Here is a 27,141-nt window from a genome sequence, read left to right as displayed (position 1 = left end):
CAATAACAAGAACAGTATCAACAACAGTTATTATTTGTTGAGTGTCTACTCATATGCCACTGGACTCAGCAACTACTTTAATCTTGTTTGACCTGCACAACAAGCCAAGAAGTAGGAATTTTAATTTCCATTTTACTGAGATTCAACCAAGTTTGAATCTACTTTTCATATGATGGTTATCACCGCACAATATGGCAAATACAGCACAGAAAATGAAGGACGGCTGTATCACAGAGTGAGACCCAAGTTCCAGAATCCATTTGAGAAGTAGTTTCAGTCATGAGCCATCCATGTTCACATAACAGAGATTATCATTTATCGTATTTCTTTATATTAGCATTTATCATATTTTATTGAAATTGTTTGAGTACCTTCAAACTTCTGTGATGTTAGTTATTAAATTTTATTTAATTTTGTATCTGCAGCACCTGACACATCAGTAACACTGAAGATTATTGCAGGAAATAGCTCTCAATATTTTCATCTCTTGTCTTAATAAAATGAAATAGAGTATCATTCCTCCCATTTCAATAAATCCATATTAAGCAGCAAATCTCCACATTCTTTTATTCCCCAATCAGGTTAAAACTAGGACCCAAAAAAACCAATAACCAAAATCAATAACAATGATTTCAAACTCTGTGCTAAACATCTCGGTGGCTTTTGTAGGGGATTCCATTTTGTTTATTTGTTGTTTCCGGGGACAAATTTAATTTATTCAAACAATCTGGCACTATCTAGATTCTAAATTGCCTCATTTCTGCTTTCTAAGTAGTTTTTCTACCACCATAAGTTTTGTAAAACATCTTGTGGTTTGGATTAAAAAAAAAAATCGCTGAGGGTTATTTGAGGGTTATTTTGTTTCTTTGTTTCTGTTTTGTAAATAAAGAGATGAGTAATCTTACATGATATCATTTCCATAAAATAGATAAGTAGCAGTGATTTTACCTCATAGCTTTGGAGAGTGTGTTCATAAACCGGAAAAATATTTATTGACAATAAAAGTGATGAACAGTACCCTAGACAGGCTGCTGATGAAGGCTATTATGTCTCCTTGTGACTCAGCTGGGGTCAGAATAAGGTGGCTGCTCCAGTTATTCTAAAGATATTTCATTCAAATGTCAAATTTCATAATAACTCATTGTATGGAAGATTTAGTGGAAATACTAATTAACTGAAAGTTATCTTTTCAGTTATACTTTGATACTAACTAGAGAAATCTTTGTTCTAGACAGCAATACCATTAGAACATTTACTGACTTAGTTTGTGTCTCTTTGTATAGTCAACATTTTAAACATAAAATGTCAAACAAGCTTCTTTATGAACTAAAGAGATACAGACAAGTTTCTTTGAGAATGGGGCAAACATTTAACGTCTTGGTGCCCAGACAGTGGAGTAAGAATGGGGTGCAATTAATACAATTTTCTTCATGATTTTTTCTGATCTTTCAGCATCAACTGATGGAAGAATCAACTAGAGAACAGTTATGTACCCTGGAGTACCACTGATCTCATTACCTGAGAATGTCTTTCCAGCCTAACAAGTGAAAACATGTTCTCTTATGATACATTCTTTATCATATCCATGTGCCTCAGAGGCAATGGTACAGCTGGGATCTACATTGAACAAGGTTCTTTTGTTGGCAAACAGAAGATGGCTCTTGTCTTTAGAGAGCACACCCACAGAAAATGCTCTTTCTTACCTATCAAGAGGCCAAAAGTGTATCCAAGACTGGGAGTTAGAGCTGTCTTTCCAGTAGCCCCTCCATGGAATAGTCACAGGTACCCACCTGCTTACATGAACATCCAAAGGAAAAAAAAATTTAAAAATTTGTGTCAGCTGTGAGGTTACCCAGATATACAAATGGAAGTTGTAGCTGTCAGTGCTATTAATGTGAAGAGTTCATGATCAAGAGTGTAAAACACTCTCTAGTTTTATGGTAACCTGAAGCCTGGAAACACAGGCAAATGAATTTCTACAATAAATGGGTTATTAGTGTTATATTATGATAAGTTATATAGTCAAAAGCATTGTATGATGTCTTCAATATGTTCTTCCTTTTTAGCCATTCATAGCTTAATGCTTTGTACAAAATTGCAATGAGCATGGTGCATTAATGCAGAATTTCCATCAGTCCCCATGTATACATCTGGAATACAATGCCTCAATAATTTAGGTCTCTAATTTTCTCTACATAAACCTGTGCCTTTAGCATATCCCAGAATAAGTAAGTGAAAAGGTTCAGATCTAATAAGCATGCAGCCCACTTCACAACACTGTGTGGTTCCACCCAATTTAAGAAATTATCCTCCACCCAGGCCATCACCACTCTGTTGTAAGGAAATGGTGCACCATCATATACATTCACTCTGGTGACTTCACCTGGCCTGTCAACCTAGAATTTAGAGCTTTTTTTTATTTTGTAAGGGTGGAATGGGCTATTCTTATGTGGCAGTTTTGTCTAATGAACCATTGGCTATGATTCCATAATTAGAACATAACCTGTGCTGCTTCTTTACATTAATTTATTCCACAAATATTATTAAATTCCTATATGCTAGACTACAGTATTCTAGATGCTTGAATTACATCTATAAATAAAACCAAACCCTGGCCTTTGTTAAATGTAAATTCTAGCAAGGAGATAAGATAATAAACAATGAACATATAAGTAAGTATATAATATAGTATGTTTGGAGGTGACAAGCAATGGGAGAAAAAAGTAAGGCACATTAATAGGAAGTTTCATTAATACCTAGATACAGCATACAATGGGAAAAAATAAAAACAATGACAAATTAAAAAATAAACACAGAAAGTTAAATGGTCAATCTATAATAATATTTAGGTATGGCTGAGTTTCAAGAGAAAATGTTGTTAAAAAGAGAAACTTCCACTGGAAAATTGGAGAGGAAACATCAACCAGCATATCTCTTGATCCCAAAAAAATCTTTGACTTTATGACATGGAGAATTCACAGGTGGAAAATTAGAGGAGATTTCAGTTTACCACTATAGTTGATTCGCGCCCTCCTGGGCAAGCAAATAGTAGTCTACTTAGTCAACTTTCATTTTCAACTTGAAATGTTGGAACCATTTGTTTGGATTTTCTGACAGGTAGGTGACACTATAAGCCACAAAACTCAATAATCCTAACAAGCTTCAAGTGAAGATGTAGAAGTATCCAGCTCAATGAGTTGCCATTGCTTATACTTTGATTTCCAGCACAAAATGGCTGGCCTTTGGCTGGCTGTTTGGTGAAGCATGCTTATGAGACATGAGAAGCCAGTTCTAACTTCTAATTACATGAGGAAATGCTGTGTGAACATAATGCATTTTCTGGGACATCTTGGTGTACACCATCATTCCTCCTCCCCGTATACAAACTGTCACACCCTGACACCCTCCATCCTCAAATCCATGATCCATGACTCCTACTGACTGCCCCAGGAACAATGAGGGTGCTCCCTTAGAAGAAGGCATGGGGGGGTGGAGTGACCGTTGAGTATACTCTGATTTTTTAAAAAACTGTCATATGGCGAGATAGTGGGTTTCAATGCTGTCACCTATTCAGTCAGCCCAGATGAACTAGAATCACCATTTCAGTTATATCATAGCTCCAGGCAAGAACATGTCACCCCCTTTATTTCCAGCTTCCAACAAGCTGCTTAGGCAGATGCTAAATGTGGTCCTCCCTGCCACGTTGGGTAGAGTGGCCTTTGTGTGGGTTAATTGAGCCCCCACTCCATTTAATAGGCTGTTGAAGTCTTATTGAAACAGAGCTAGTGCCGCAGGTTAAATACATTGCAGTGCTCTTGCTAATCCTCTCATTAACAGGGCTGGAAAGCTTGTTGGGAGCTGTGAGTTTGCATATATTAACAAGGAGCTCTTCACTCAAGTGCTATCAATAAAATGACAAAGTCAGTTTGCAAATAGTGAAATCAACAGTGACACAAAGCTAGATACCTTTAAAAAAAATAAACAGCTTAAAAACTGATAAATCTTATATTCACACTTGAGAGAAGGTAAAGATAAGCTGGGAAGAGATGACTTTCATTGGGTCAGAATTAAGACAGAAATGTAACTGATGTCAAACCGCTGCAGAGACTAGCGGATGAAGTCGAACAGAGAAATGATGTTAATGAGCCATTGAGGGTAGGCCCACTTTTAGAAGCACCCAAAATGGCACAGTATGTTGTTTTTTAATAAAGGGGTGGAAAATAAAATCCTGGCACTGGCTGAAATAGGTAAGGTGGAGAGTTGTAGGGTTGCCATCTCCTAGGAAAACCGAGCTGACATAGCCATTTCAGAAAGCGTGTGGCATCAGAAGCAGACTCCTGAGGCTGAGCCCGCTCTGTGCCAGCAGGGAAGTGGGGGAAACCTGTGAAACAGGGGGAGGGTCACAGTGTTTCAGCTGAAGACTGCCCATCATCAGCTTGTGTGTCACACAAGAAAATGGAAAGAGGATTTGGGGACAAGAGTATCAGTAGATGGAGATAGTGTCACAAAGGACTAATAAATATGGCACAAAATCAAGATGATTGGCAAATGATCTGTGCTGTTAGCCATCCTTGATGCTTAGTGAAAAGACAAATGAATGCTCTATGACGTCAAACAGCAAAATGGAGCTTTTATGGCTGAATGGATTTTGAGTATCTTGGACAAAATGGTATCTACATTTTAGGAAACATAAAAGACTCCCTATGCCAACTGGTTAAATAGCAGGAGTTTACACCCTAGAGTATAATTTTAGAAAGTAGCAGATGAGGGGTATTGGTGATAGTTTCCTAGGACTGCTGAAAACAGGGTTGTTTTGCGCCCCCCTCCCCACTTGTTTGTTTGTGTGGAAAAAACAAATACCCAGGTTTCAAAGTAAATCAAGTGTCACTGATCTGAGAGTTTCTGATCTTTAGAAAGTATGTAACTTCAAAGTTATTTTGATTTTTAAAAAGTGCTTTGGACCAACTACCGAAAATTCTGTTAGTAATGAGCCATGTTGAAAGTGTTATGGTTGATAATTCTCAACTAGGTCTGCAATCATTCTATTGCTAACTAGCTGTGTGGCCCTAAGGAAATCATTTACTCATCAGAACCTAAATCTTCTTGTTTGTAATATGTATGACTTGCACTAGAGGAAGTCTAAATTCTTCCCAGTTCTCAAATTCCATGATTAAAATAACAGAAGGAAATAAGTACTTTGTAGATTTTATAAAGAAAATAATTGGTAGGTTTTATTCTAAAACATAAATGGTCAACAAACTGACTTGTGATAATGGTTTGAAAGTAGAGAGAAAGTAAGCGATCTTTGATCATTGACTTCTATTTGACCTACTCAATTATCAGTTCCTAGAGGAATGGGCTTGGCCTTATATGTTTCCAAAAAGCCTTGCAGGGCCTCACACAAAATTGGCTTTAAATGTTTATTTATTATTATTTCAGAGACTATTTCTTTTATTTGTTTATTTTCAATAAAGTATATATTTATTATTTTAAAATTACAGCACTGGTAAAATCAGTAATGTGGCATTAGACTGGTATTTTGTTACATTGTTTCAAGTCGCAATAAAGTTTCAGAGAAAATAGAAATACTGAGTTTACTCTACATGTTCAGAGACTATTTCTAATGACTTTCCATCAACAATAGAGGCTAACATTTAAAAGTTTCAATCCTTTCCCATCACCTGCTTATTGGTTGACTTATGATTGTTTAATATCCCACTTTCTATATGAAAGCAGTTTTCCAGTCTTTCCAATTGATCTCTAAAGGAATCTCAAACCATCCCTTGTCTTTCTTTCCAACTACTACTGCCTTTGTCATGGTTCTTCCTATTGGTCTTCTTTCCCATACATCTGCACAACAGACAGGTTAATTTGCCTAAATGTCCACATTCAAATATATTATTTACCTGCTTGCAACAGTTAGTGAATCGCCACCATGTGGCAGATTAATTACAGACCCTTCACCTGCCATTCAAAGCTTTTCATAATCTGGCTCTCACCATTTTAGTCTTATTCTCTCATACTAAACTCTAAAATATATGCTTTATATTGAGTGGAGTTGCTGAACTTTCCTTTACTTTCCCATTGCTGGGCCTCTACCATCCCAAGTGCCCCCAAATTTCCAAGCACAGCTCACACAGTATCCTAATTTCTTTTTAGTCCACGCACTGGAAACAAAATAAGAAGCTCCTAAGGTTTTCCATAAATATTCCAATAAAATCTCACATTTTTCATTCCCACATGAAATTCTTTCGGAGATATTAGACAATAAATTGTATTCAGTACTACTAATACCGTGCAAGGTACAAACTTCCATAGGGCAGGGACATTGTCACTATTTTGGAATTGCTGGAAGGTAACTTGAGAAAACACTTCACCTAAAAGAAGACCAATAAACATTCATTGAATTAAGTAGAATGATTTATCAAAAATACTTGTAAATGGCCCCTTGTGAATTCTAAGCTTCTATTTAAAGAAATCCTTTTAAAATGAGGATACTGTCTGTGATTTACCCTTTGATACCTTAGAATCTCCATGGTTAGATTTTCTTTAAGAGCATTCATACACGTGGGTAGGCAAATAACTTTCCCTTGTGAAAGAGGAAATCCAGGTTCCTAAGATGCCTGGCAATATCACTAACACAGCCAGTTAGTGATAGGCCTAGGACTGGAAGGGACGGGTTTTTCTGTTCTAGTTACAGTGTGACTCATGGGCCAACAGTGTTAGCATCACTCAGGAGTTTATTAATAATGCAGAATCTCAGACCTCATTCCACACATACTGAGTTAGAATCTGGATTTTAATAAGATTCCTAAGTGAATAATGTGCACATTAAAGTTTAACATTATCTCTTTTCTAGCACTATGGTCTGTAAGCAAAGAAAAGAGATAAATTTGTTGAAGCTTTCAGGGATCAAAATGTTTATTTTAATTGAATCTCATAGATAAATACATGTTCATCAACCCCTACCTGTCATGAAAGTAGTCTAGGACAGAAAAACAAACAATCAAAAAAGAAATATGTGGTAGGCATACATTCTTATTTATTCAGGACCAATAATTATTATTTGGGGTCAAAACAAAACCTAAACCAGCTCACATGAAAATTTATTTGCAACATGCTGATTCAGTTAAGACAAAAGAATGAATATAATTACCTTTTATTTCTATTCTGCCTAAGGAGTTATTCTAGTTTAGCACAGCATTTGTCAAGGCTGCACTAAAAAAAGTTTTGGTCACTCCAAAATTTCAGTTGCCAGAACCAAGTACCCTATATTTTGAATTAAGCTCTCTATTAAGTATAAAAATACTTCTCTTTAGGAAAATTGGGGTTTATTCTGGTCTACAATCATATTGCCAGATTTATAAAGCATTGTTTATACCACTTGGAGAATAAACACATAGGGAATCCTGCAGCTAAACAATGCATATGACCAACTGAATGAATGGAAGTAAAAGAAGACTGAATTTAAATTTACTCTCTTCTCTCCCTTTCTCCTCGCCTTTTTTCTACTTTTCTTTAGTAAACAAGAGTTGTCAGGGAGTTTCCTTGGAGAAGCACCTTATCATTTCACCACTCCTCAAGACAACTGTGGAATCCAAGAGGGAAATTCTACCTTAAGAATTCCCCAGTATCATATTGCCCCAAGTTGAATCTGATCACATTTATCAAACACTACAGAAGTGCTAATAGTATGCGTTGTTATCCACAGTTAATGCAATCAAGGGAACACTTTCAATGCTCTGGTGTTGAGGGTGGAGGGTGAGTGTGCAAGAGCTGTTCTTTGAGTGAGGAGAGCAGGAGAAATTATAACATAGGCTAGTGTGAAGTTCTTTCTGTTTAAAGAAAGACATGAGGGTTTCTGTGTCAATTTGGTGGGATGCTAACAGTTCCTGATAAATTCTCTCTCATTGTTCAATGAAAATGTACATGAAAATGCAAGAAGAGAGGGAGAGACTAAAACTATTCTTCAAGTGGAAAAATACAAGGCTATATGTTACAGAGAGGGGAATATTTGTTATTAACTATAGCTTTGATGGCATTGGTCAGAGAAATAAATCCTGGAATACCCATATTTTACCTTCTGAAGCAAAATCAAAACAGCATGTACGGACTGGAGCAGTAAAAACAAAAGGGATGGGGGCATTAAGTAAGTCTGCTGCCTTTTTTCAGCCCAAGTGCATAAATGCAGCACTGCATTCAACTTAGGCACAGTCATCTAACAACATGGCAATTGTTTTCCCCCTTTATTAAAAAAATGACCTTTAAAAAAGTTTCTGGGCCCATTTGGTTTTACAGGAAATCTTTCCCTAAAATTTAAAAAATAGAAAACACATGTGTTACAATAATCCATGCTACAGCATTGTAAAAATAGAAGAAAAAACCTCATTCCGTTTAACCTTATAAAGATAGCAACACTGATACAAAACTGGATAAGAATCCTCCTACCCTACTAATAAGAATACTATAGACAAACCCCATGTAAGAATAAGTAGAAAAAATACTAGATATAATAGTATCAGACGAAATTAAGATGACTGTAGTAGTTATATGAGTAGGTAGTTAGGCAGACATAAGCAGGGCAGGAGAGGCCCCCCTTCACCACCAGAAATGTCAGGCAACCATCAGGTAGGTGATGGTCAGGCAGTTGTTAAACTGTCTCTCTAAACTAATAGTTGGTTGCAGCAAGAACCAGGGAAAGGCACCTGAGACAATAGACAGAAAACACCTGGAACTGGTTATCATCAGCTTCCTGATAAAATCTCAGGAGTTGGGCGAGTGAGCTCAAGCATCTTCACTAAGAGGCAAAATGGCAGTCTAACTGCTATATCACCTTCCTCTGGGGATGCTCAACTGGTAAGGAAAAAATGCCTCAAGTCAGCATGTGTACAACTTCAGTAGACACACTGCAAATGCGGCTTCTCCCAAGTGCTTGCAGGCCACTGCACATGCAGAATGCCAACATATAAAGCCCCAAGTCAAAGATCAAAACAGCACACTTGAATACCTCAAGTCACCTGCTCAGCCCTCTTGCAAGTGTGCGTCACTTCCTTTTGTTTCTGCTCTAAAACTTTTTAATAAACTTTCCCTCTTGCTCTAAAACTTGCCTCTATCTCTGCCTTATGTCTCCTCAGTTGAATTCTTTCTTCTGAAGAGGCAAGAATTGAGGTTGCTGCAGACCCACGCAGATTCACCACTGCTAACAGCTACAGGTGTTTAGTCTTCCCAGAACACTATTTCATCCTAAGTATCACAGTATTCTCACTGCTTTCTCTAGGAAACAGAGTCTAACATACATGATGTTTAGGCCAGGTGCAGGGGCTCATACCCATAAACCCAGCACTTCAGGAGGCCAAGGCGGGAGGATCACTGGAGCTCAGGTGTTCGAGACCAGCCTGGGCAACAAAGTGAGACCCCATTTCTGCAAAAAATAAAAATATTAAGTGGGCATGGTGGCACGTGCCTAGGGTCCCAGCTACTCAGGAGGTTGAAGTGACAGGATTGCTTGAACTTGGGAGATCAAGGCTGCAGTGAGCTGTGATCATTCCACTGCACTCCAGCTTGGGTGACAGACAGAGACCTTGTCTCAAATAAAATAAATATGGTGTTTAGCAGGAAGGATGTTTGTTAAGAAGTGTGCTAGGGATCAATTTCTCTGAAAGAGAGAGAGGAGAAACAGGAGCAGCAAGAGGAAGATGTTGACTTGTGATACAGGCCCCCAAACATTCTCAGCAGGGCCTACAGAAACTCTGAGGCTAGAGCAGCCCTTAGTTGGGATGACACAGTTCAAAGATTTTACTTCTACATCAATTAGTCTTTGAATGTGGGTCACCCTGGGAAGGGACATGACCTTAGATGAGGATCTCCCACATTCATTGCTAGGAAAGAAGGTCTTCTTTACTCTGGATTTATTTCAGCTGGTCTATTGTTAGCCATGTTTTCTGTCACACAGAGAGAGCCTGTCTATCCTAATACAAAATACAAGTGACAGCTGGAGGGAGAGAGAGAGAGAGAATGAGAGAAAGTTCTGGGGTTCACAGGTTACTACTTGCAATCTCTGCAGCCTGATTCCCTCAACTTTTCCTTCAGTTTTCTCAGATAGTCCAGTATCTTTTCTAGCAATATAAGTGAAGAAAACTCCCTTTCACTTCAGCTAATGTGAGCTGAGTTTTTATTACCTGACCATTTACAATATCAGGTTAACTCAGTTACCAGACCTAAGTAAGCAAAACACACACAGTTGACTAATATCAGGTATGAATACAGAATAAACCATAATAATACTATGGAAAAAAACATTAATGTTGTATATAAAAAGACTGACTCACTGTGATGGTTCACTTAAAGTGTCAAATTGACTGAGTTAAGGAATAGCCACATAGCTTGTAAAACATTATTTCTGGGTATGTCTGTGGGAATGTTTCTGCAAGGGATTGGCATTTGAATCAATGGGCTGAGTAAGAAAGATCTGCCCTCATCCAATCTGGGCAGACACCATCCAACCCATTGAGGGTTCAGATAGAACAAAAAGGCAGAGGAAAGGCAAATTCATTCACTGTATTCTATAGCTGGGACACTCTTCTTCAACTAACCTTGGACATCAGCACTTCAGGTTCTATGACCTTTGGACTCTAGGACTTGCATTAGCAGTCCCCCAAGGTTCTCAGGCTGTTACCCTCAGAATGAGAGTTACATCATTGGCTTCCCTGGTTGTGAAGCCTTTGGGCTTGGACTGAGTCACACTATCCACTTCCCTGTTTCTTTCACTTGCAGATGAACTATGTTAGGACTTCTCAGCCTCCATAATCACATGAGCCAATTCCCCTAACAAATCTTGTGTTAGGCCATTCTTGTGCTGCTATAAAGGAATACTGGAGACTGGGTAATTTATTTTTTAAAAAAAGGTTTAATTGGCTCATGGTTCTGTAAGCTATATAGGAAGCATGGTCCTGACTTCTGCTTGGCTTCTTGGGGAATCTCAGGGAGCTTTAACTCATGGTGGAAGGCAAAGGGGGTGCCAGTATATCACACTGCAAAAGAAGGAGTAAGATAGAGAGTTAGACAGGAGATGCCACATACTTTTAAACAACCAGATATCATAAGAACTCACTCACTCACTATCTTGAGGACAACACCAAGCCATGAGGGATCTACTGCCATGACCCAAACACCTCCCACCAGGCCCCACCTTCAAATTTAGGGATTATAATTCAGCATGAGGTAACATCCAAACTATATGAAATCTCATCTTCTATATCTATGGATATGTATTCTGTTGGTTCTGTCTCTCTGGAGAACTCTGAGTAATACACCTTCCATAACCAAAGTCTATCCCAGGAATGCAAAGATGGTTTAATGTAAGAAAAACTTGTCACCAGTCCCGGTGTCTCACGTCCGTAATCTCAGCACTTTGGGAGGCTGAGGTGGGTGGGTCCCGAGGTCAGGAGTTTGAGACCAGCCTGGCCAACATGGTGAAACCCTGTCTCTACTAAAAATACAAAAATTAGCCAGGCGTGGTGGTGGGTGCCTGTAATCCCAGCTAGTCGGGAGGCTGAGGCAGGAGAATCACTTGAAACTGGAAGTCCGAGGTTGCAGTGAGCCGAGATTGTGCCCCTGCACTCCACTCCAGGCTAGGTGAAAGAGCAAAACTCTGTCTCAAAAAAAAAAAAAAAGAAAAGAAAATTTGTCAATATAGCTTACTGAATCTAACCAACTTTCAAATAAGAAAATACATATAATCACCTTAATAGAAGGGTGTGGTAGGCTGAATAATGGGCCTCCCCAAAATGTCCGTGTCCTCATTTCTGGGACCTATGAATATGTATTTTATATGGCAAAAGGGACTTTGAATATGTAATTTAAGGATCTTGAGATAATGAGATTATCCTGAATTATCCAGGTGAGTCCAATGTAATCACAAAGGTCCTAGTAAGAGGGAGGCAGTAGAGTTAGAGATAGAAAAGGCCATGTGACCATGGAAGCAGAGACTGGCATGATGTGCTTTGAAGAGAGGGAAGGAGTCATGAACTGAGGAATGCAGAGGGCCTCCAAAAGTTGGAAAATACAAGAAAACAGATTCTTTTCTCAGAATCTCCAGAAGAAACTGGTCTTGCCAACACCTTGCCTTTTGCCCTGTTAAAATGATAATATTAGAAAAGTTAAATTTAACAGAGTTTAATTGAACAAAAAAAATGGTTCACAAGTTGTGCGGCACCTGGAACCAGAATAGGTTCAAAGAGACTCCAGTGCTGCCACATGGTCAGATAATATTTATGAACACAGAAAGGAAAGTAACATACGGAAAATAGAAGAAAGGTACAGAAATAGCTGGATTGGTTACAGCTTGCTGTTTGCCTCATTTGAAGATGGTTTGAACAGCTGGCTGCCTGTGATTGGCCAAAACTTGGTGACTATTAGAAGAGCAAGTTTGTTTACACATTTGGTTAGATTACAATTCACTTGATAAGGATAAACCTTTAGCCTAAACTTAAAATATATGAAGAGGTAGCTTTACGCTAAATTTAATTTAAAAACCTGATGAGACTGATTTTGGATTCTGATCTCCAGACATTAAGAAAATAAATTTGTGTTGTTTTGAGCCACTAAATTTGTGGTAACCTGTTACAGCAGCAACTAGAAACTAATACAGAGGGAAATGATGGTAACATTTCATATTCAATGTTGATTTTTTTTTAGCATGACAAAAATTAACAGCTGCTACTTTAAGTAGCAGCACATAACAGTGTCATGATTATTTTTTACACATTGCTTTGAAATTTTTGGCAAATGCAGTAAGGAGTATAACAGAAATGTAGGTATTTCCACTGAAAATAAAGAAAATACAACAACAAATGCAACAAGTTGAGGCTAGGTGCAGTGGCTCATGCCTATAATCCCAGCACTTTGGGAGGCTGAGGAAGGCAGATCACCTGAGGTCATGAGTTCAAGACCAGCCTGGGTAATGTGGTGAAACCCCATCCCTACTAAAAATACAAAGAAAAAAATTAGCCAGGGATGGTGGTGCGCACCTGTAGCCCCAGCTACTGGGGAGGCTGAGGCATGAGAATTGTTTGAACCTGGGAGGCGGAGGTTGTAGTGAGCTGAGATCGCGCTACTGTACTCCAGCCTGGCGACAGAAGGAGACTTTGTCTCAAAATAAATAAATAAATAAATAGAAACAAATGAATGTTTTAAAAAATCTCTGGGTGGGGTAAAGTGAATATTTAGAAAACCTTGCATGGGAAAAGTTTACCAATTGGAAAATAGCAATGGATTGGACTTTTTTGGGCCTAATGAATTAATTAATTATCATTATTATTTTTGAGACAAAGTTTTGCTATTGTTGCCCAGGCTGGAGTGCAGTGGCGTGATCTCGGCTCACTGAAACCTCCACCTCCCAGGTTCAAGTGATTCTCCTGCCTCAGCCTCCTGAGAAGCTGGGATTACAGGCGTCTGCCCCCACACCTAGCTAATTTTTTTTTTTTTTTTTTTTTTTTTTTTTTTTTTTTTTTTTTTTTTTTTTTTTTTTTTTTTTTTTAGCAGAGACAGAGTTTCACCGTGTTGGCCAGGCTTGTCTTGAACACCTGACTCAGGTGATCCACCTGCCTCAGACTCCCAGAGTGCTGGGATTACAGGTGTGAGTCACTCTACCTGGTCTGGGTCAAATTAATTAAGAAGTAAATAACACAATACAAACTACAGAAAATAAAAAAAGTGACAAATATTTTAGACAAAAAGTTAAAATCACCAATATGTGTAATTCATATAAATCACTAAAAGTCACTAAGATTCCAACAAAAAATAATGAGGCTAAGACCTCACAATTCATACATGAGAAAATTAAAATTGGGTTTTTAGAGGCTACATTAGAAAATAATTGATATAAATTCATTTATTCTTTTCTTCCCTATAAGAAATTTTGTATATGAGTTTTGTTCCTTAACTCAAGTATATGACTGTATATATATTTGAGTATAGGGAGTAAGCCCACAACTTTTCAATGAATACATATCTAAGAAAGTTATAGGAAGAAAGTAATTCACTTATATAAGAGTTTAAGCATTACTTATTATATGTACAGCATGGGCTGGGAATTCTGAAAAATACAAAAGGTACATAAGATAAGCCATTAAGTTTAATCTAACAATGAACATGCAGTTAACAAATGGCACTCTCATTTCATGAATAAGTGATATGAAGTCTCTTGGGCTGAGTGAATTACAACAGAAACAGTTCTATGCTAGGACACCAATGAGCGAAGAGTAATAATTTTTGCAACAAAGTCTTACTTATTTTTCAATTAATAAGAAATAACTTAACTGATTAAAAAAGTCTTGATATTCTTTAGAGGCAATCTTCTGGAATAAAAATCCTAGCAATCAGAGAATAGGGATTTCTTTTGGGGATTTTTTTTTTTGTTTGTTTAAGAACGAAAGTAAGTTTTAGTATAAGATTTGACTCTCCTGGGGAAATGAGCTTAAGACAGGAATGGACTTCATTAAATTCTTTTCAAAAGAACAAAACACAAGGCAAAAAAAGATCAATTAGTATTTCAAATTTAATAATTTCCAGCCTATAAAGGATAAAATAGAAAAAGTTAATAGAGGACATTAAGACTAACCTGCAGGGTGACAATGGAAAAGTCACTTAAAAGCTCTACATATCAACTGGCCTTATTGGTGATTTGATATTAATGATCTTTAGTACATCTTCAGCCCCTGGAGGCTCGTCATTGATGTATTCTTCTGATCCCTTCCTGTTCTAAAATCTGACATGATCTTAGAGACCATCTCATCTTAACAGAGACAACGGAGGGGAGGAAGTGCTGCGGTCTGAATGCCTGTGTCCTCTAAAATTCATACGCTGAAATTCGAATTCCCAAGGTGATGGTATTAGGAGGTGGGGCCTTTTGGAGGTAATTAGGTCATGAGGGCAGAGCCCTCATGTGGTGAAAGGTGAATGATATAGTAAAATACATTTAATTAGGTGGCTTATAAACAACAGAACTTATTTCTCACAGTTCTGGAGGTTGGAGAGTCCAAGATCAAGGAACCAGCAGATTCGATGTCAGATGAGAGCCAACTTGCTGGTTTATAGATGACACCATTTTGCTGAGTCCTCGTGTGGTGAAAGGTGCTAGGAGACTCTCTTGGACCTCTTTTAGAAGGGCTAATTAAGGTAAATTTTTGACAACTTACATCTGAAAACACCTGCATTTTACCTTTATATTTGATTGACAGTTTGACTGACTATTCTGAGCTAGAAATCATTTTTCTTAAGAATGGGGAAGGCATTGCTCCCATGCTTTGTAATTATCAGCATTGCTTTTCACAATTCTAAATCAATTCTGATCTCTGATTTTTGTGTATACTAATTTTCCCTCCTCTTGAAGTCTGTAGGGTCTTCTGTGGGGCCCTTTCTTTATCCCAGAATTGAGAAATGTTTTGATGATATGCCTTGTGATGGGCATATCATATCACCTTTCACCACATGAGGACTCAGCAAAATGGTGCCATCTATAAACCAGAAAGTTGATTCTCATCTGACATCGAACCTGCTGGCTCCTTGATCTTGGACCCTCCAACCTCCAGAACTGTGAGAAATAAATTCTGTTGTTTATAAGCCACCTAATTTAAGGTATTTCGTTATAGCAGTCCAAACAGCCTAAGGTAGGAAGTTATAAAGAGGATAATTCACTATAAGATCTTAGAACTGAAAGTGCTAATAGCATGTCAGTTCCAAGAGAGTTGTGATTTCATTTTCTCATGCATTTTCAGTACCTAGGCTAATACCTTGCCTATAGTAGAAACTCAATAAATACTTTTTGTAAGAATAAGGAAAAAAGGAAGGAAATAAATGTGTTACTAGGTTTCAAAGTCCATTTGGTACCCAGCAAAAGAAAAAAAAAAGGAAAATACAACCATCACAAGGCATATAATCACAACATTTCTCAATTCTGGGATAAAGAAAAGGCCCCACAGAAGACCCTACAGACTTCAAGAGGATCAAGAGGAGGGAAAATTAGTATACACAAAAATCAGAGATCAGAGTTGATTTAGGATTGTCAAAAGCAACAATGATAATTACAAGGCATGGGAGCAATGCCTTCAACATTCTTAAGAAAAATGATTTCTAGCTCAGAATAGTCAGTCAAACTGTCAATCAAATATAAAGGTAAAATGCAGGCATTTTCAGATGTAAGTTCTCAAAAATTTACCTTAAAATAATAGTTTCTTAGAAACCAACTGGAATATATGTTCCACCAAAATAAAGCCAAGAAAGAGAAAGGTGTGAGATACAAGAAACTGAGGATTCAGCTCGAAAGAGAGGGGAAGGGAGCCTGCAGGCTATTAGCTATGCAAGAGTAGGACAGTAACTCCCCCTACAAGCAGGTCAGAATGTTCTTCCATTTCTATATTTTCATCAAAAGGAGAAATCGTTAAGTACCTGAAACATCTAAATATCTTGAGAGAAGATTTAGATGATGAATGGAGTGAGTGAAGATCAGATTAATTTTTTTTCAATCAACTAACAACAAAGAAGACTATAATTAATCATAGGAAAGATAAAAAATGTATAAGGAAATAAAAGTTAACATAGGATACTCCACATCTCGGCTGTGAAAGGAATTTACAGTCATAGGAACACTGACAATGATATAACCAACAGTATAACAGTATAAAAAGATGAGAAGCCCTCATGAGTGGGTAGGGATGGAGGTAGTGTGAGAGAAAACGAGACCTTTTTCTTTGTTAGGGAAAGTCAATAGAGAGTGTTTAAAACTGGCCGGGTGCGGTGGCTCACACCTGTAATCCCAACATTTTGGGAGGCTGAGGCAGGCAGATCACCTGAAGTCGGGAGTTCGAAACCAGCCTGGCCAACATGGTGAAACCCTGTCTCCAGTAAAAACTGCAAAAATCAGCTAGGTGTGGTGGCACGTGCCTGTAATCTCAGCTACTTGGGAGGCTGAGGCGTGAGAAGAACCCGGGAGATGGAGGTTGAAGTGAACCGAGATCGCACCACTGCACTCCAGTCTGGGTGACAGAGCAAGACTCTGTCTAAAAAAACAAACATACATACAAACAAAACCCTGAAATATGAAAATGTCAAGATATAGCAATATAAACATATTATTTTTATTTAAAGCATCAAATAAAAACAAACTTACCTCAATTTGACTTCACATTGTCATTTTTCCACTATCGCACACACAGTCCCTAATCACAGAACTTAGGGCCTACTATGCTCCTTCTGGCAATGGTGATAAGTAACACAACATTTAGATAGTTGGTTAGACATGACCCATTAGATTGACTGGTGTGACAGAGTGTATGACATAAAGAAGAAGGAAAACACATTTATTGAGAGCTAATGACATACCTGGCTCTGCGCTGGGTTCTCGCCATTATTTGGTTTTCTCATTTAATCTTGTTTGTTTGAAAGAACAAATAACACTTGTCTATGAATGCCTTAGCCTGAAGAATAGAGAAGAAAGATATTAACCAACCCCTGGTCTGTTTATTTTAGAGTGATATGTGTTAAAGATGCTCACCACCAATGCTAATGCATAAATTTTATGTTATAAACCTCTGAATGGTGTATATGATTTTATTGTAATACTATAAATTCTAATACAAGAGTTAGAGGTCATTGTTTATATTGATTTCTTCTAAGCACTACTTTACTTCCTTATTTATTAGCTTAATTTTTATTTGTACATGCTTATTTTAAATAGGGGCCAAATCATAGAAGGAGGGTTGGTTACTATGAAATATAGCTGAAGAAGAAAAGTTAAATGCAATAGGTGTACAAGACATTTACAATGGGAATATTTAGTTAGTTCAAAAGGTTCCAACTTTTGGATCCTACTTAAGAATATACTCCATAGAGTTCTAGGCTTAAAGATAACAAAATTCTTAATTATATTTTATCTTTTCATCAAATTGTAGCATGCTTTTTGATCACTGGGTTACATATGCCAATCTTAGTTTTGATTTTCTTTAAAGCAACACCTCTTGAGTTCATTGTAAGAAAAAAGGAGTACCAGTCAAACTGAAAATCATAAAACACTAAGGGTTGTGGATTTTCCCAACAACTTTAATGGGGCTATTTAAAATCTAGCTTTCAGTGTTTCACTGCATTTCAGTCTTGCTTTGAAGCCCACATTACTCCAACCAGTTCCTGTCATTACATGAGAACCACAAAATGTAGATGGCAAAAATTACAATGTTGGGTATCCATCTTTTTTATATCCAGTGACAGAAAATGAAATACACTTTAACAATACAAAGACATGGACTGGTGGATATATACATATTTATCATTAATTCAAGACAAATTTCAAAATGAAAACACAGATGATCCATCCATCTAGGTTCTCATGCACCAGGGCTTTTAAGCAGTATTGTTAATGGATGTTAGGCACACGCACAGCCAGAAAATGGTGTTTCATTATCTTTAAAACATAATGTTTTGTAAACACATCTTTTATTATTAATTATTAAGAAGAAAGAGTTTACCATCCTTGTTAAAGCTTTTATTTATTTATTTATTTATTTTATTTTACTTTTTTGAGACGGAGTCTTGCTCTGTAGCCAGGCTAGAGTGCAGTGGCACGATCTCAGCTCACTGCAACATCTGCCTCCTGGGTTCAAGTGATTCCCCTGCCTCAGCCCTCTGAGTAGCTGGGACTACAGGCATGGGCCACCACCACCACTACGGGCGTGGGCCAAAAAAAATTAAAAATACATTTTTTTTTTTGTATTTTAGTAGAGATGGGGTTTCACCATGTTGACCAGGATGGTCTCAATCTCCTGACCTCATGATCCTCCTGCCTTGGCCTCCCAAAGTGAAAGTTTTTATTTTTGAGATGAGGAAACGGAGACACTGAGAGATTGAACAACCTTCCCAAGGTTGCATGATTCTTACTGAAGAAATTGACTTTTAAGTCAACAAATATGTAATTTTGTGTTTTGTTGTTTAATCGTTCATTCATTCAAAAATATTTTTTGAGTACTTGCCATAGGCCTCACACAGTAATATAGAGATTAAAAAAAGAGAGAGAGAGATATAATCTCTTCATTCAAGAAGCTAATAGTCAAGTGGCAATGACAAAAACTCAACCAAAGACCACAGAGTGCTTGGCTGAAAGTGAAGGTAGGTTGGTGAGGCAAACATGCTAAAAAATGAAGTTACAGATGGAGCTACGGGTCACATTATAAAGCACTTTAGAAGCCATGTTAGGACTTTATGTTTCAAGTATGACAGATAGCTTGTGGGGCATTCTGAGCATGGGCATGACACGATCAGTTCTATCATGATCAGTTCTATTAGTTATATCGTGTTGCCTCTCCCAAACCATAGTTTATTCACAGCACTGAATGTTTGGTTTACTTAACACTATAGCTACAATTTCCTGCATTTTATTTTAAATACTTATGTCTACATTTTAGTCTGAAAGACATTCCAAACCATATGTTCAGCAGAAAACTCCTAACTTTGATAAAGTTGATGTTTCACAAGCAAACCAGGCAAATTTGCCACGTTTGAAAGTCAGATGTTCTATATTTTTATTTGAAGATCTAGGTTCCCCCCTCAAGATTTCTCTCTCCTATGAATCTAAGTCCTGTTTTCTTTCACTCATAATTTCCAGCGATATCTAAACAACAATAGTGACTTTTTCCAGAATAGTTTAAAACCCACTGCATTTTAAAGATGTAATTACAGCAATACTAGAAAACAAAACCTAAAACAACAATGAAAGCTATAGCTTATCTCCCTGGAGAGCATACATCTTGGACTTTGTGGAATGGTCCTGATTTCAAATATTTTGTCTCTATGTTCTAAAAGATATTCATACTCATTGCCTCATTATCTCCAGTTCAGAATTGATGATCACTGTACTTGTTTCATATTGCACAATAAAGTGAACTTAAATTTGTCCAAACAACATTCAACTGCTTTCATATAACTACACAGGAACTTTGGAAATATGCTTCCATCTTTCATATCTTTAATAAAGGAAAGTGTCATGGAAAAATGCAATTCTTAAGGAATGGGTTATGGCCTTTTCTTCTTTAAGTCTGCACATTTTAGCAGTCTTGGAAATAGACACTCATCTTTAGTCTTTGGGCAATTAACAAGTTAGTTTACCTGTAGAGCATTTTCATTAATATTTCACTAGTAGAAATTTCCAAAAAGAAGAACAACTCATAAGAGAGAGAGCAAGAAAAAGAAAGAGGGAACAAAGGAAGAAAAGGGGTTTGGGGTGGGGGGAAAAGACAGGAAGGGAGGGAGAAAAGAAGACATTCTTCACCTACTAGCTGGAAAATATTTTATATTAATTTGAAGACTCAATACATTATAACTAACTTACTTCTATTTGATCAGCACCCAAAAGCTGCAACATTGTTCCACTCTTATTTTTAAACATATGTTGAATGCTGTAATGTGTTCATCCTTTTATAGTTCCAACCTGTACCAATAAAATTAGTGTTATGTTACATAGATATTTAGCAACATACACAACCAATTTTAATCAGATTTTTGTTTTACAAAAAACAGAATAACAAAAACATTTATTGTGAATAATCTTGACAGAAATCAAAGATGACTCTTTAATTTAAATCCAGCTATCGTTTCAGAGTTAACCACATAGGGAATAACTATGTCAAACGTTCTTTTTCACAAGGTAGATACTTATTCGCACACAGATGTATCTAGTGAACAGCAGAACTTTGAGGGAACTCATTGAGGGGACACCAGGTTTAGCCTTCACTAGAATCTCTTCAAGGCCCCCACCCCTTTTTTTCCATTTGTAAGTGGAAAGGAGATATCACACATAACAAGTTTAGCACAAAGCCTGACACATAGTAAGCTCCTGATCTGTGTGAACTATTTGTTATAATTAAGTTGGCCCCCAAATTCTCCCCACAACCTTACTGTCCAAAGGCAGCTGCCTTTATGCACACATCAACTGTCAGGAGACCACAGTGATTGAGAGTCGGAAAGTACCCTGAGGTCTTTGAGTTCAACCTCCCACATTTCACAGATGAGGAAACTGAGCCTCAGGTGGTAGAAATATATGGCCCAGGGGAACATAGTTATGAGGTTTCCTGACTGTGTTAGTTATGTATGTTTCCTGACTGCCAGACCCATTTATTTCCTGTCATTCAAGCTGAATCCAATTCTGTCTTATACAGCGGTGATGCTCCATACCTTATACTTACTGGCGTTGTCTGGGGATTTGATTGGTCTCCAGGCTGAGGCTCTAGCCCCAGGATACAGTTTACAGGGTGGGCTTCTGGTTGGAAGACTGGCATGGAGAGTGGGAACTGGAGACTGAAGATGCGCTTTGATGCTTGGAGAGGGGAGCTAGAACTGTCGTTTAAAGCACGTATCATGTCACTCCTCTGCCAGAGTTTTTCAGTCCCTCTTATCTTACTCAAAATAAAATCCCAATCCTGGCCGGGCATGATGGCTTATGCCTGTAATCCCAGCACTATGGGAGACCTAGGCAGTCGGATCACTTGAGGTGAGGAATTCGAGACCAGCCTGGCCAACCTGGTGAAACTCAGTCTCTACTAAAACAAATCAAACAAACAAACAAACAAAAAATTAGCCGGGTGTGGTGGCACAGGCCTGTAGTCCCAGCTACTCGGGAGGCTGAAGCAGGAGAATCGCTTGAACCGGGAGGCGAAGGTTGCAGTGAGCCAAGATTGCCCACTGCACTCCAGCCTGGGCAATAGAGCGATCCTCCATCTCAAAAAAAAAAAAAAAAAAAAAAAAAAAAAAAAGAAAGAAAGAAAAAAGAAAAAAACATCCCAAATCTTAACTGTGGCCTGCAAAGATGGGAATAATGTGGTCCCATTCACCTCTCTGATGTCTGCTTTTACCGCTCTCCACCTCCTCGCCCTACACCAGGCCTCACTGGCTTCCTTGCTGTAGTTGGAGCATACCAGGTACGTCCTGGCTACAGGTGCTTCTCTGCCTGGATGGATCACTGTCTCCTGACATCGACATGGCTTCACTTTGTTCAAGTCTCAGCACAAATGTCATCTTACTTGAGAGGCCTTCCATGACCTTCCCTATGCAAAACGGCATCCCTGCCCTGTTCCTCTCTGCCTCTCAGCCTGCTGTATTTATCTTTGTGGCATTGACCCTTAGCTGACATTTTGATGATTGTTCATTTATTTGCTTGTCTTGTGTCTCTGCACTAGAATGTGAGCTTGTGAGCTCAGGGACTTTGCTACATTTGCTGTTGTCTTCAGAGTCTAGGAGAGTGCCTGGCATAGAGTAAGTTCATTAAGCGTACATTAAATGAATGGAGGAAAGGAAGCAAGGAGGAGGGGTCTGTACGCTTGGCTAACTCTACCAAAGAATTCTGGGCTGAGATGGAAGCATCCATATGTACGACTTTAAAGAGAACAGCAGGGGATTCTCTTATGTCTTTAGGTCACCCACTGGTTTAAATGTATGTGCTTATTTTTGTCTGCCTCCCTCACTCTTTTGCAAATGTCATGAGAGTAACAACGTTGATTCTCTGTTATATCTCCAGCACTAGAACAATATCTGGTACGTATTGTTTAATAAATTCAGTGAATGAATTAATAAGTAAAGTTTTTAAAAGGGGGAAGGATAAAGAATATAATCTGGATATAAAATATCTAAAATAAGTTTTGAAAATGAACCAGGCCTCCTATCTCCTAATAAGCTCTTTACATAATTTGGTCTCTGCAAAACTTAAAAAATGCTTAAGAAACTGAATTCTTAAAAGTATATATTTTATATATATATACACACACACACACATATATATTTTTGCTATCTGTGTACCCTGTTTGCTATCAGTGAACCCTGTTTGGATGACAATTCTCTAACATTCTCCCATCTACTCGAGAAATATATTTTGAGAATCAACTATGGGTTGGGCACTGTGTTAGATGCTACAAATATAATTGTGAGAGAAAGAGACATGATTCTTGCCTTATTACACTCATAATCTTGTAATGAAAGAGATATTAAACAAATAAACACATTAATGGCTTACTATCTCATTGTTGATTGCATAAGTGTTCCGAGGAAAGAGAACAAAGTGCAATAAGAGAAAATAACGGATTTATGTGAAACACATTCCAACAAATTCAATCCATGGCTGTCCCTCCCAAGACCCTGAAGTCATAAACTTATGTATGCCCTGTGTGTCTAAGGCGTGGTTCTAGTACCATTTACCTGAATGGAGCTCTTTACTGGGATATCAGGCTCTAAAGAGTCACCACGGGGTTCTGTTAATTTGATAAGAGATATTTATCTGAAACCTCCCAGTGCTGCCTGAAACCTGTGAGATTTCATAGACACAACATTTACTTTCTCTCTTGATATCAGCCAAAATCTCTCAACAAAAACAATAGCAATAATTATAGAAAGCCCTTCTCTATCCCTTACTCTGCAGAGGGCAGTGTTCTCAGGTTTTTACATCTATTAATTCATTTATTAAGTAGCTACTATTATTATCCCCATTTCACAGGTGAAGCATCAGGCACCAGGAGGTGAGGTGATTTGTCAAGGTTATACAGCTGTTAGGAGCAGCTGGGTCCTTCCATTGTTTCGCAGTTAATCATCTTTTGTAGTTCAGCAACTCTGGGGGTTCTGGAGATTTTGTAGGGAAAGTACAGAAGTGCTCTTTTGTGTTTTATCATAAACTCAAATTCCGAACAAGTTGTCATGGCCCAACAAGTAGATAAAGATCTTTCCATTTGTATTTAACAAAAGGATGAAGGCTTTTGCTGGAAATGTTAGTTTGCTGCCTCCCATTTCTAAATTCAACACTGAAATATAAACTGTGAAATATAATTTCTATTCTCCCATCTTCCTGGTTGCTTGTGAAGTATGTGGGAGCACATGTGGCTAACAAATTTCCCCACCACTGCACTGCCACGCTGAAGCCATTCGTTGACCCCATCGGGCCCTCAGATGTCCCACAAGCAGGAAAAGCACTAAGTGAAGCAATGTTCTAGTCAGTGTGACAATTTTCAAAGAGAAAATCTGCCTTGTGTTTCCCTCCCGCCCTCCGCCCCCCACAATCAAATAGGAGGCAGTATATCTGTCAAGCTAGTTTTTTTTTTTTTTTGGTCAGTACATTAAAAAAATCCCACTATCTTTGAGAAAATTGGATGTGTGATTCTGTATCAGTGGTCCTCAACCACAGGTGATTTTTGCCCCAAAGGGACACCGGGCAATGTCTCGAGACATTTTTGACAGTCACAACTTGTGGATGCTACTGGCATTTAATGGGAAAAGCCCAGGGACACTGCTAGATATCCTACAACACACACAAAAATCCCCCTTCACTTTTCATCCCAAAGAATCATCTGGCCCCAAATGTCAGTGATGATGAGGTTGAGAAATAATATGACGAGTTTCGTCTATAATAATGTACTTGTTCTTATGTTCTAAAATGAAATAAAATAAAAATGTATTTTTTGAGCATCTCTCATGTGCAGAGTCCAGTGATAGGTCCTGGGATAAACTCTTGATCTAAAAGATCAAAAGAGAGAAAAAACATAAAAAGCACATGGCAGACTTCTGCTTCTGGGAAAATGCAATAGATATACTTTTCCCCATTCCTTCCTCCAAGTACAACGAAAAACTCTGGAAATTACATGTAAAATAAACATGAAGGACTTGAAAAATGTTAAAGAAGAAGGCAGACTGGCTAGGGAACTTGAGATTCAAGGAACAACATGGTGGTGAGTTCCCTGGATTTATTTTCTTCATATATCCCAGACTTGGTGTGAAAAACATCCGGGAAGCCAGAAATGTTGATAGACACAGAGGGGGAAAAAGCCAAAGAATCAGGAAAGAGGCAGCCTAGCAAGACAGAAAACATTCAGACAATACTTTCTCTAACTCCAGGCAAACACTACAGAAAAGACTACATAGAGCTAGCCCTGCCCACCCCATGCCAGCAAATACCAAGTGGGGACCTTAGATTTCTACCATCAAGGCTGAAATGAGGTGCCCTTGCATCTTCGCAGGGGTAGTCAGAGAAGGCCAAGTAGAGAGCCGGGACTTCCACCCCTACCAGTCAGTGACAAGGCCCCCTCCTGTCACAGTGTCTGTGGAGATCATATCAGGAGTCTATACTTCCACTCTACCTTGCAATAATAAGGTACCTCTCCGTCTCCTCATCAGAGTGGTGCCAGAGAAAGCTTCACGTTGAGTCGGTACTTTCACCATTGCCCAGAAATAGCAAGGTCACTGCCAGTGTGGTGTTAGTGAAGACAATATGAAAGCTAGAACGTTGACCCATGTCCAGCAATAAAAAGGAACATCTCTCTTAGTGTTAATATAAATGTTTTAGGAAAGAAAATAGAAGAACATTTCAACAGTTAGTACAGGCAGAGTTTTAGACTTAACAAAAAGCATGAGCTATAAATGAAAAAATTAATACACTGCCCTTCATCAAAAGTTAAAACTTTTAAAGTATGCATTTGGGAAAAATATATACCTTAGAGACTATATCTAATTATTCAATCAAGTCATTGTTGAATGAATATGTGAATATGTGCAAAGTATCACAAACCTGCTGTATGTGATATAATTCAGTTCAGTGTTCATCGAACATCTACTGTTGGAATACACCGTGTTGTGTCCTGAAGCACTGGATTTTAGAGAAGGTAATGGAATGTGCAAAGTGCAGGGTAAGGAAAATCAAACACAAGGCAGCCTTTTAGATAATAAAATATCACCCTCTGGAAAATGAACTGGGGCAGCTCCTTCAGAACCAAGCATTCTAAAACTTTGGCATTTTTGATGGGCAAGCATGTCTCAGTCATTTCTGTCAGTTCTTGATTCTATAAATGAATTATAATGTTTTCAGTCAATATTGGCAGAGGCTTGGCAGGGATGCAAATTATTTTCCTACTATGTTCTCAGCTGACATCACTTGTGAATCCCAGCACTCTGTAGCACTGTGCCTAGACATGGCCTCTGAGTTCATCTCAACCACATGCTCTAGGCAGTGCTTACCAACTGATCAGAGTTGATCCTTCAGGAACATGTGTCACAAACTCTGGGTCTGGAAGGTGACCTTGATAAATCATTTCTCCTGCCATTTCTGCAAGGTGAATCTCTCAGTAACCTTTTTATGTGGATACTGGCCTCTCAGGGTTCTGGAGTTTGGTAGGGAGAGGAGATTGCAGGTTTAAACCTTCAACTGGGTCATCCTCCTTCACAGGACTGGCTCTCACACCGAGTATTTTTCCTAGTCCTCAATAGACACGTCAGCACTCTCCTTCCCTGCTGGTCCTGGCAGAGAGAAAGGGAGAGACAGGGACGAAGGGCTGCCATGAATTCCAGGTGTCCCTTAATGCAGTCCAGTGTGGCCACTGCAGGGCCTCTCTGCTTGCCTGCAGATATCCTTTTGAGCGTTCAATTAAAAGGGACATTTGCTGACGTCCGTAGGTGGTGCGCACAGGTCCTGGCAGTTTCAACATGTTGGCTTCGAGCATGGATGTTTATAAGATTTGGGAGACTTTTTGTATTTGTTTCAATGCAAACATTAATGTTGACAAAACCTGAGCTGTTCTGTGTTTATTTAAAGCCTCAGAAATAACAGGATCATATTCTTTAGCAACCTAAATAACATTTTGCAGAAGTTTTCCTGCGAAATGTTTTTAAAGTGACACTGAGAAAAGAAATGCATTTTCTTACTCTTTGAATCATTTTCTTACTCTTACTCTTTGAGAGACCTACTGTAAACCCTGAATTTCAGTTTCCTCATTCATAAAAGAAGGAGACTAAGATCTACTTAGAGGATTGTTGAAACAATGAAGGGAATGAGTGAATTCTTTTATAACTTTGGAGCAGGAGAAGGCCTTTTAACAATTACTTAAAATCCAGGGGCCATAAAAGAGAAAATTGATACATTTAAAGATTACTCAAAATTCAGAGGACATAAAGAAAAATGGAACCATTTAAATATATTTTAAAGATATGCAAATCAAATATGAAAGAAAAATTGAAAATAGCTGTGTCTTAGCACAAAGAGCTCATCTCTGTCATATATAAAGAGCTCCAAGAAATTGAGAAGAAAAGGCCAAAAGTTCATCAATAGAGAGTTTATAGAAAAAAATACAAAGA

Source organism: Rhinopithecus bieti, unplaced genomic scaffold (assembly GCF_001698545.2).
Source record: "Rhinopithecus bieti isolate Rb0 unplaced genomic scaffold, ASM169854v2 scaffold_60, whole genome shotgun sequence".
Taxonomy (NCBI): Eukaryota; Metazoa; Chordata; class Mammalia; order Primates; family Cercopithecidae; genus Rhinopithecus; species Rhinopithecus bieti.
The sequence above is the reverse complement of the archived record's forward strand: the minus strand, read 5'-3'. Positions refer to the sequence as shown.